This window comes from Apis dorsata, unplaced genomic scaffold, assembly GCF_000469605.1.
Source record: "Apis dorsata unplaced genomic scaffold, Apis dorsata 1.3 scaffold_32, whole genome shotgun sequence".
Lineage (NCBI taxonomy): Eukaryota > Metazoa > Arthropoda > Insecta > Hymenoptera > Apidae > Apis > Apis dorsata.
In genome coordinates this window covers 641963-653876 of record NW_006263334.1, presented here as the reverse complement: position 1 = coordinate 653876, position 11914 = coordinate 641963, and the positions used below count along the sequence as shown (strand labels likewise).

Below are 11914 nucleotides of genomic sequence, written 5' to 3'. Positions count from 1 at the left end.
TGATTTTTCGATTCGATAATTGTTGATTAAACGGTGTTGCCAATTTTCACAATTTCCAACAATTCCATCAAACCAGTTACTTAAAAACGTCCCTTTCTTCCGAAAATAGTGAATGGATGAACGTTAAACACGTTCGCTTTGATCAAAAAATTTAATTTAAAAAAATTTTTTCTCAAATCAAAGGTATACTCGATTAACAAGCAAAACAATACTTATATGCATGTAAAATAAATCAATATATTGATTTTTCGATTCGATAATTGTTGATTAAACGGTGTTGCCAATTTTCACAATTTCCAACAATCTTTTCCTTGTTACAATTGTATCAAACCAGTTACTTAAAAACGTCCCTTTCTTTCGAAAATAGTGAATGGATGAACGTTAAACACGTTTTTTGATCAAAAAATTTAATTTAAAAAAATTTTTTCTCAAAAGTATACTCGATTCGCTCCGATAACTTGATGGAACGGTGTTGCCAATTTTCACAATTTCCAACAATCTTTTCCTTGTTACAATTGTATCAAACCAGTTACTTAAAAACGTTCCTTCCTTCCGAAAACGACGACGCAAAAGCATCGGAGATTTCTATGGGGTGAGACATTACCGACATCCTCGCTTTCGTACAGGAAATATATACGGTTTCTCGCGGGAGCNCCCTTCGCTACCAATTTAGATTCACAAAATAATTTTGTCCGCGGATCTTTAACGCGCGGACAAAAATTGCACCACTGTTCGCGATTTCGTCCGCAAAATTTCGCATAAAAATTTCGTTCTGCGTGGAAAATGATCGCGACTCGGCGAAACGATTCTGCGTTTCTCGCGTAAAATATTTATTTTATTCGATCCTTATTGCCCAATAATAGAGTAATTCGAATAGTTGAAATGTACGATAACATTCCGCGTAATCTGAGGAATATCGTAAAATTGTCGTAAAAACTCGAGAAACGTGTTTCGATGTTCCTCCTCCTCGTTTATTACGTTACGACGAGATATACGATGGTAAGTTACTTGGCTACTTTTTCAAAGAGTCATTAATCAAGAAGGATATAAAAGCGTCGCGAATAATTTTGAACTAACCTTTCATCCATCCGTTGTATCAATTAGTATGGAAAATTAAGGGCATCGAGTAACGGACTATTTCCATAATAAACGTTAAAAACTGTGCATAATGTGTTGCACGGTATACGTAACACGCGTCATATACCACGGATTATTTGTCTTTCTTAAATGTAAAATTCAATTTTTCGTCTACTTTTTTTTTCTAATTTATCATTTCTTTTTTCATATCATTAAAAAACGAATTATTTATATGTGTGCACAGAGAGAGATTCAACAAGGAATAATTTTTGTTAACAAAGTTTCGAGAAAGAGAGAAACAAAAGCAAGCACGAATGATCTGAATGAATCTCATAACTAATGGAATTTTATAATATTTGCAGGAATTTTCGCTAAAGTTCAATACGATACAAGTTAATACGATAAAGTTCGATACGATGCAAGAAATTTAACACCTTTTGGTGCTAAAAGATGAAGTTACAGTACAATATCAAACTGTTATCGATGAGTGAAATAATTATCGACTGAAAAATAATTAACGAACAAATATAATTTACTTGTGTAAATTATAGCTTGTAATATTGGCAATGCTTGTAATATTAGCACTTTGTCATCACATATATATTAATTTAACATTTTAAGTTTTCCAATAAAATTTTGTGAATTGCTTCCTGCTTAACACATTTTAGGACATTTTCTTACCTCAACTATTCTAGTTTTCCCTCCGTAAACAACACGCTACTTATTCCTCGTTTAGCGTAGCAAGAATCTCTTCTTGTCTTGCATCCCCGTTTCCTGTCCCCTGGCAGTCGCTCTACTTTTTTTCCCCTCATTTTTATTGCTAATTACGAACGAGCTGTTTCAGGATTTGGGTCATCCACTCAACTTCTGCTTGTTAGGACCGAGGCGAAGATGCACCATCGGATACTGGCAGAATTCGTCCATTTTTTTTTCTATTCTTCTCCCATTTCCATGTTCTACGCGGATTGCGCTAGTTAATAATCATTCGTTTATTCGTGTGTTTTATATATATATATCTTTTTTTAACGTTAGAAAATTCGCTCGTTCGTGGAATCAATTGATAAAATAACCAAACAAGCAAAATATTCAAAAATTATTTATTCGAATTTTAATAACTTCCAACGATCAAACATCTATTTCATTCTTCACTTCTTATCTGATTTCAATCTGATGTCAGCTTCAAATGTCTATTCTTTGAAACTTCGCTTTCTACGAGAGATTCTTTTCCTTTTATTACGTTGAAATTGTTACGAATTCTTACGAATAGTCGGCGAAATCCTTTAAAAATTATTTATTCGAACTTTAATAATTTCCAACGATCAAATATTCTACTTCTGATCTGATTTGAAATCAGCTTCAAATAATTCTCTATGTCTTCGAAGAAATTTTCTATGCAATTCTTTTCCTTTCTATTACATCAAATTGTGAATACTTACGAATAATCGGCGAAATTCCTCGACGAAATCCTTTAAAAAATCCTTTAAAAAATTATTTGTTCGAACTTTAATAATTTTTAACGATCAAACATCTATTCCATTCTACTTTTGATTTGATTTCGAATCAGAGTCAACTTCAAATAATTCTCTATGTCTTCGAAGAATTTTCTATGCAATTCTTTTCCTTTCTATTACGTCCAAATTGTTGTGAATTCTTACGAATAATCGGCAAAATTCCTGAAAGATCCTTTAAAAATTATTTATTCGAACTTCAATAACTTTCAACGATCAAACATCTATTCCATTCTGCTTTTGATCTGATTTCGAATCAGAGTCAGCCTTTCTATTACGTCGAATTTGATTACGAATAGTTGGCGAAATCCTTTAAAAATTATTTATTCGAACTTTAATAACTTTCAACGATCAAACATCTATTCCACTTTTGATCTAATTTCAATTCAGAATCAACTTCAAATAATTCTTCTATATCTTCGAAGAAACGTTTTCCACGCGATTCTACCCCTTTCTATTACATCGAAATTGTTACGAATTCTTACGAATAGTCGGCGAAATTCCTGGACGAAATCCTTTTCAAGCGCATTTTTGAATAGCGCATTACTCGTAAGAGTGCGGTCGTTGCCAGAGGGTTAATCCTCCTAAGTTTCAAGGGTAACTTGGACGGCGCAGGTGCCTCCATTTTCCGAGATACATCTTCCGGTTTTATCAGGAAGTCCGTGGCTAGGCGATTCAACTTTACGACCATCTGGTGCGAAGACTCGGAGAACGAGTACACCACCCACTTTTCGATTAAACGAAAGTCAAGCTTCTTCGGATAATCTATATAACCTACATAATATATATATATAATGGAGAGACTCGAAGAAACTTGTTTATTTTATTTAAAAAGAAAATATATATATATATGTATTTATAGATAGTTTGAAAATTTTTTCAATCGTCTGGTGAGAGTCTGTCTCGCTCTTTTATTTCAATCGAAATTAAATAATCGGTACAATTTTAGAGAGTTTGGAGAATCAGCCTGGAAGAACAATCGTACTTAATTGTTACGGTTGGTGGAATGCGTTCGTGTATCGATAATGTTAGAACGTTATGTAAATGGGGTCCACTGTTAAATTTAAACTGAATTATGTAGCTACGTATATTATGTAGCTACGTATACCGCCTCCTCTGTAATAGAACATGTTCGAATAACAGAGTGTTGGGATAGTTCGAGATATTTGGGTAATGGGAGTTCATGGATCATAAGAGAGAAATTTTCGCCTCGAAAGATATATTATCGCGGTAAAGAATTTTCGTTTAGAGAGATACTCAGACGTACAATCTTTCTAATAAATTTATATATATATATATATTTTTTTAAACTTGTTTTATTCGATCTACGTATCACTTCTCTCCAATACTTGCACCAACAAAATTATATTAATATTCGAGCAAGTAATATAACGATTTCACAACTTTCCATTAAGTTATATCTACTCACTGTTGATGGAACGGGTCACAAAATCAATCGTAAACTTGACATCAAACGACGATGCCAAGTTCCAAATATCGGTACATCGAAACGGAAGAAATATCGTGAAATATCGTATCCCGATAGCTATTCTGATACAAAAATATTCGAAATGGTGCACACAAATTTCGAAATATATATATATATATATATATACGAGATAATAATAAATCAAAAATGGAAAACGTTTACCTTTCATAGCGAAATTTTCCTATTCTCCTCTATTTTCGCTCGTCGTTTTCCACGTCGTTTTCACACCCAGTTCACAAAAATGATCGCGTTCGATCCTTCCTCCCGATATGTCTAAATATATTTCTCTTCCCCGTCATTTATGTTCTCGCGTTACGATATCGAGGATGGGATAAAAAAAAATTAGAGAGGAGAGAACTCGATGAAAAACAGGCGCATTCGACGCGTTCGCATGAATCTTTTCATCTCGTCAATCGTTTGAGCGGAGTTTGAAACAGAAACTAATTTCGCATCCCGGCAGAAGTATCAAAGCGACTGGATGCGAAGTCTGTTCCGCGAGAGCACGTAACAGGCATTATCATTCGCCAAATCCTCACAAGTCACGTATTCTCTACGATGATAATGTAGTTGACAGTATTCTAGCGGGAATAGGATTTCAATGTTTCACATTGCATTTCGAATCGAGTAGATATATATATATATATATATTTATCAAAATCGTATAAATCATTGCTTTTCCGATCGAGATTGTATTTACGATGCTCATCAACCGTTCAAATAATTTACGAATATATTTTTAACGCATTATTTTTAACAAAACGGTAAAATCGTTCAAATGATGAATTTCTTTTGATAAACATAAATATTTGAAGCTTAAGTTTGTTAAAATTGTAAGGAGGCTTGTTGTACTCAAAAATTTTCATTTTGAAGGAAATTATATAGAAAAGAGTAAATGGTATATGTTAAAGTGTACGTTTTAAAAATATCTTTTTTGCAATGATTTTTTAATATTTTTATAAATATTTTTATAAAATTGGAAAATTATAAGGAGGCTTGTTATATTCCAAAATTTTCATTTTGAAGGAAATTATACAGAAAAAAGTAAATGGTATATGCTAAAGGGTACGTTTGAAAAATATTTTTTGCAATGATTTTTTAATATTTTTATAAATATTTTTATAAAATTGAAAAATTTTGTTATATTCCAAAATTTTCGTTTTGAAGTTGAAATTATACAGAAAATAATAAATGATATATGTTAAATCCTGCAAATGATGATTTTCTTTTGATAAATATTTCAACCTTAAGTTTGTTAAAATTGAAAAATTGTAAGGACGGTTGTTGTATACTAGAATTTTCACTTCGAAGAAAATTATGCAGAAAAGAGGTATAAATATATTATAAACGGTATATATTAAATGTTTATGTTTTAAAAAAAATCTTTTCTAATATTTTTAATATTTTTTTCTTAAATTGTAACATTTGTTAATAGCTCCACGAGATCACGTAACATGGTAGGACGAATAATCAAAAGTCACGTATTTCCCGGCTTTACGTAATGAGAATGGAGAATGCAATGGGGGAATTGACGATATGTTGATTTTTGATCATTTTTACTACCCACATCCGGAAAACGTTAAATCGTTTCGATACCTGGATCCGTTGGTCGAAGAATGTCTGCCTTGTTTTCCAAAAGATCTATATCTTTTTTGCCCTTCTCTTGTTTCCAATATATATAGCCAAGGCAGGTTTTCAAGACATCAAACCTTAAGTTGGCCAGTCCTCTTTGTACCTCACGAGCCGGAACCGAATCGAAGCATTCTCACCAGTCGATGAATCGTCGGCATTCTGCACAAAACAAAAGATACCGTATGAATGTACACTTAACTTAATATCGTTCAAAATTTAAAATGAATATTGTAAAATAACGCTTTAACATTTTACTCTCTCGTTATCTCGTGTCTCGATAAAAGCATCTTAAATATCTTACGTAAATTTAATAACGTCTTGCATTTTCTCTCTAAGGGCTTATATGTGCCGATGCGGCGAGCGATACGTAAGTAAGTAAGAAACGAGCGTTGATACCTTCTTCGAGTAATACGAATCATAATTTTTCGCGTAATATTCACGATGAAATTTAAGCTGCACGTGTACTTGTACTTGTTTCTCTATATATAAATAATTTTATTTATAACATTATTATTTATAACATTATGATAAACTTATTATTTTTACATAAACGAGTGCGTAAAAATATTAGTGCACAAGTTACAAGTTATTAAATTACGGTGGATAAAATTAACGATCTGAAAAATCTATAGATAGATTCGAAATTTAAAAATCGAATTGTTTAAGAAGAAAAAGAAGGGGAAAACCGTGAAACGATGTATTTCGGAAAAAAGTAAAGTGATTCTCGCGAGAATATGAATATGAATATGAAATGCGGTTCAAGTCAAATACATTCTGTGAACCACGATAACGTTATGAAACTTGCAACATTTATATATAATATATATATATACATACATATATATATGTATATATATATACATAAACGAGTGATCTCTGTCAACTAATATGAATGTATGTATGTATACGTATGCATACATATTGAACGATTTTCGTGCAAATATCCAGTTATCTAAACAGACTGATATATGTATATATATATATATATATTAGCTTTTATATCATTCTCGTGGAAATTTTTTGAACGAAACTTTTTTTTTTCTTTTTTCCAAAAATAAATACCGGATATCCTCCAGTATACGATTCCAATGCTTATATTTGATATCGTGTTGATCGAAATCGCGTTATTTGCGTTTAATTTGCTCCTCTTCTTGTCTTTTGATCTTCCTCGATGTTCAAATATCTTCAGTCGTCAGCTCAGTTTGGTAAAATAATATTTGAAAAAACATTATACGGTAAAAATTTTCTCGAAATATGCATATCATTTAAGAATTTCCTGTAAATCGCACCAAGCCAAAACAGAGATATTTTTCAAGATTTCACTCGCGCTCTGCGTGGTCCAACTCTTTGAGATTCGTTCTCAATCGCGTCTCAAGATTTATTGCAAACTTAAGATCGTAAATAGCCCGGTTGTGAGATGCGGGTTGAGTATAATTTACGATTGAGATAGTAATGGAAAGAAAATGATGAAAATCGTTTCGGTATACATTCTAAGAAAATAATATATCGATGTTAAAATATATCGATACAAATTTCTTAATCAATTAATCTTTTTAATGCTTTTTAATTCTTCGAAAGCATTTTGATCGATATAAAAATTTTCTGTGGCAAGGATGAATTAATAAAAAATATTGGATACGCGAATTGGAAACCAAAGAATCGAAATCCACAAAGTTAAAATTGTAATTGAGAGAAAATTGAAGTTTTGGAAAGTTTAGGAATCATTCAAAAGTCAAAGAAAAAATGATTAAAAATCTAGTATTTAAAAAAAGAAACTAGAAAATAGAAATATCGATGGATCGAAAGGTTAAAAATTTTGGACGAAAGCAGAGGGAAAAACAGAGAGGAAATTTAGAAATAGAATCCTTTGTTTGTTTTTATTTACTATTTTCAAACATTGCCCATTTATCCGAAGCTAAAATGCATTTCGAAACAAACATAAACGATGCGGTATTTGGCAAACGGTTTTACATCGTTGGGATAATACCAGGACAATCGTGGTAGAACCGAAAATCCTAGTTTCTTTTTAAACGATAAAAAAAAACTAGAATAGAATCCCCACTATCAATCAGACTTGGACCATTATCGTGTACAATTACAAACGTTTCGATCCGTCCCGGGAATTCAGAGGGGTTAAAATTTCCAAACATCCGAAAATCTCGTTCCACCATTGCTATTTGCCTTTTTTTTTATTTTTTTATCAAAAAACGTAATTTAAAATCGCGTAATTTACGTAAAATAAATTACTTAAAATACGTTTTTTTTTTTTTTAATTTCACGTAACATCAAATTAATCTTTCTGTAATATTTTCGCTACCTTCGAACCTATTTCGAATTGTTAAATAAAAATTGGGTGTCTCGCGTATCGCTTTAATTATATGTAACTTGTTTGAAGAGGGATATAAGAAGTGCAAGAAATACAGAAGTGGTGGAATTGCCCGGAGCGAGCATACGAGAGCATGTGTAATTTTCAAAAGCTCTTCTATATTTAGTTTAATGCACTCGTGTATATCGTAACGTGTTCGTTGTACAATTTCGCTACAAGTGCGCTGCACGGGTATATTAATACTTATTATTTAAACGTACGTAAAGGTACGTGAAGATTTACAAAGATATGTTATTTATTTTTAATATTTCATATACGCTTGTGTCTCTTCGTAATTTCGAGTTACGAAATTGAAGGAAATGCTTTTAATCGATTATATTTGGGAAGAGAAAAAAAAAAAAAAAGAAGAAAATAAATTGGACAGCGGAAAATATTTTTAAGAGATTTCAGGAAACGGAGTGGAATATCACAAGTCGTAGCCGGCAAAATTGTTAAGTGGAGACATTAAGGTCGGGTAAAGGTCACGTTTCATTAAATGACACGTGAGATATTTTTTTTTTTTTTTTTCTAAAGAAGATAATGACACGAATTCAATCGTTTCGAGATAGATGAAAAATTTTGACAAAACAACGAATTAAATTAAATTCAATTAAATCCATACGACGGAATTATTACGATATTAATAAACGATAATCACGAGTAATAGAAGATTCGTTCGAGCTATTTTTAATTTTTATTTCATATCATTAATGTGAAGTTCCGTTTGACAAATATATCGTAGCTGATATTTATTATCGTATCGATCGAAAATGATATCGGTTTATACCTCTGTACTTTCATTAATCCACTGTACTCGATATCGAGTGTACTCATCATTTTATGTAATGTTATATCATAAATATAGAAATAAAATCTCGAAACGAAAGCGAATTATATATCGTATTTTTCATTCTACTTGACTCGTTGAAATAAAACTTCTTCGCACAATATGCCCTATATATATATATATATTTGATTATGAGACATAAATTTTGAGGGAATGCAGGCAATTGCATTGAAAGCATTCGAAACTTCCATCGGAAATGATTGGAAAATGGAGGAAAAAGCCCCAAGAAGTATATATATATATACATACAGAAATATTTCATCCTTGTCATCTTATCGATCTACGAAAAACTTTTGAATTCCCCTTGACCCGAACCGGTAAAAACGAATATTTGGATACAAATTTTCTGCCAAAATTTTTTACTTTCTCGATAAATACCTCTTCACCTTTGTGCAGACTCCTTCACGATCTTGACACGACCGATCTCTTCGCACGATCCTCGAATGATCTTTATCATCCTTACCATAACCTAATCTTCCCAATTTCCCTTGATTTCTTTCCTTGTAAACGAAAAAGAATCGCTACTTTCACCTTATAGATATTTCGTATTATTATTATGTTTATCTCAGTGATGATATTGTTGATGATATTGTTGATGATATTAGAATCGATTAAAATTGGAAATTACATGATCGATGATCGATGAGAGGAAAGGAATCCATTTCGAAACGCATTTTATCCAATGTGCCGTCGTATCACGGGACAAAGGTAAATCAAATTTGATCGGCACTGATCAAAATCGTTTCCCGGCTGACGTTTCGACACATCTGATCCTTTGTAGGGGCATGATGCAATTTTGTGCGACATAGACCGCAAACTTCTCTTGACACGATCTCCACCATCTGGCTATTCACTTCTATATCCATACAATTCGTCGAAACAATATCAGTTTCCATTTGAAACAAAATTGAAAGTTAAAACACGATATTCGTATGTTGTACATTTACGTTGTTAATTTTAATCTTTTTGTTCTTCTAAATCGATGATGACAAACAGCGTATAATTATTATTATTAATTGTTCCACAGTAGGAAGAAGGTTTTGTGATCTCAGAGTGAAACGGAAGTAATTTTCTTTTTTAGAAACCAAAAATTTCTATTTTTATCGAGATATGAATTTATCAAGATCGATGTCTCAAGATAACATCATCACTTTCTCGGGGAGAATTATAGTTGGAGTGCGGCCAAATTAAACTTGGCGAATCTCCATCAGTCCTAGAAATGATAATGTTCCATCCAACGTGAAAAAAAAAAAAAAGAAAGAAAAAAGATTATTCTGTGTTTAATAACAGATTTCAAAGAGCGATGAAGAAAAATATTTGGTATCGCTTCGTACTCGGTTTCAATTTTTTATTAAATCGATGCTTTGCGATAAATATCCCAATTGTTAGAAATATCACTGGTAACGTAAGGTAACGCGGTTAGCAAAGTATACGTGTATTCGAAATAATAGGGCTGTTGACAGAACGAAAACGGATTCATCAAGATGAATAGAACGATAGAATACATCTCCTCCTCCGATCCTTATTGTTGGAGCACAATATCCTGTTGAGCACTGTGATACTAAACGCTTTACAATTCAAGTATTGTCTCGTGCTTAGATTACATCAACAACTGTTTGATACTTCCATGATCGATTGAATTTGCCATTATATTTTCGATATATATTTTACGCGTATTAGACCAGAGAAAGTGAGATCAAAAGTAGGATGCATTTTACATTTCGAGTGTAAATTTAATACCTCTAATGTTTTTTTCGCCATCATATTAATGAAATCGAAGCAACGAATTAATTCGATTCCAATTATTTTCAATATATTCGTTCTTTTTCACATCCACTTGTCTCGACAAGTTTGTTGTGCAGATGAACCTACGCACTTGGATATATCGTTGAAAATAGAGTCAATCAAAGAAATTGTAAAATGTTATTTAAAGTTTAAAGATAACGTAACTATAAAGTGCGTTGTTTACTGTTTCAAGATATCTTATGAAAGTATTGCAAATTATAAAAGATATATCTTTATCTGGTTTCGATCAACATTGTTTTATGCGGTTTGTGCATTTCGTATGCACAAACATTTTGTATCTTGCGAGCAAAATTTGTTTCAATTTCACGTTTCTAAAAACGTTTTCTTTATTGTTCGATTTCGAAGAAAGAATATATATAAATTCTCTTTAATTTCTTGGGGATAAAATATTGTTGAGTATTATTGAGAGAAAGAAAAAGATCTTTTGGAGGAATAAGTTATTATTATTGTAAAAATTTCAGATCTTCCCCAAGTGAAAAATGATTATGTCTGGACGATTAATGGTTCCGGAGATAAAGAAATGATTTATGTTTATGAGATCAGGATGAATGTTAACAACTTCTATTAATCATTGATCGAATATCAAATCATCATTAACCGTTAAATTTTACGTTTCCTCTAAAATATCTTTTTTTTTTTCCAATTACACTCGTTCATCATTATGTCGAATACATTCGAATATAAATATTATAAAATAATCTGAAAAACAAAAGAAAAGCCATTCTTATTATTATTATTATTATTATTATGCAATGGAATGGCACTATTATTTCGACGGATAATTATTCTTTCGTTCCAGTTTATTCATTATTCACGAAGATTTTAATTCGTTCATCAATCTTATCTTATTATTCTCTGCCAATTTTCTCTATCCTCGATGTCATCTCCATACGAGAAAAAGTTAATTTTACGTAATCTCGCTCGCCCACGCACACACAAAAACGCCTTGAATCAAAGAGAAAAATAGACCGCGAAACATTGACAATTTTTCGAGATGGTCACTTTGAACGGAGGGCGTCCGATAAACATCCATGAAGTGCCACCAGCAGCTCGCGTCCCACGTAGAACATTTGACATTTTAGTCCTGAAATTGGAACGAAATCAAAGTAAGAAATCTCTGGTGTCGGGCACAAATAAAAAAAGGACAAAAGAGATTCGGAATAATATTTCAAAGATCTCGACAACAAGAGATT

At 31.8% G+C, this 11914-nt stretch overlaps 1 protein-coding gene across 2 annotated transcripts in view; it reads right to left on the bottom strand.

The window, feature by feature from the left end:
- The window catches only part of LOC102675347 (tyramine receptor 1-like), an 81322-nt gene that overhangs the window by 58729 nt on the left and 10679 nt on the right, over positions 1 to 11914 (bottom strand). The window contains exon 2 of one of the 2 annotated variants that reach the window (XM_031511875.1): positions 5677 to 5862. The gene's annotated coding sequence lies outside the window, so the exon portion shown is untranslated. Of the gene's footprint in view, positions 1 to 4236; positions 4533 to 5676; positions 5863 to 11914 lie in introns of those variants that run through there. The other variant, XM_006608255.2, reaches the window with a different exon arrangement.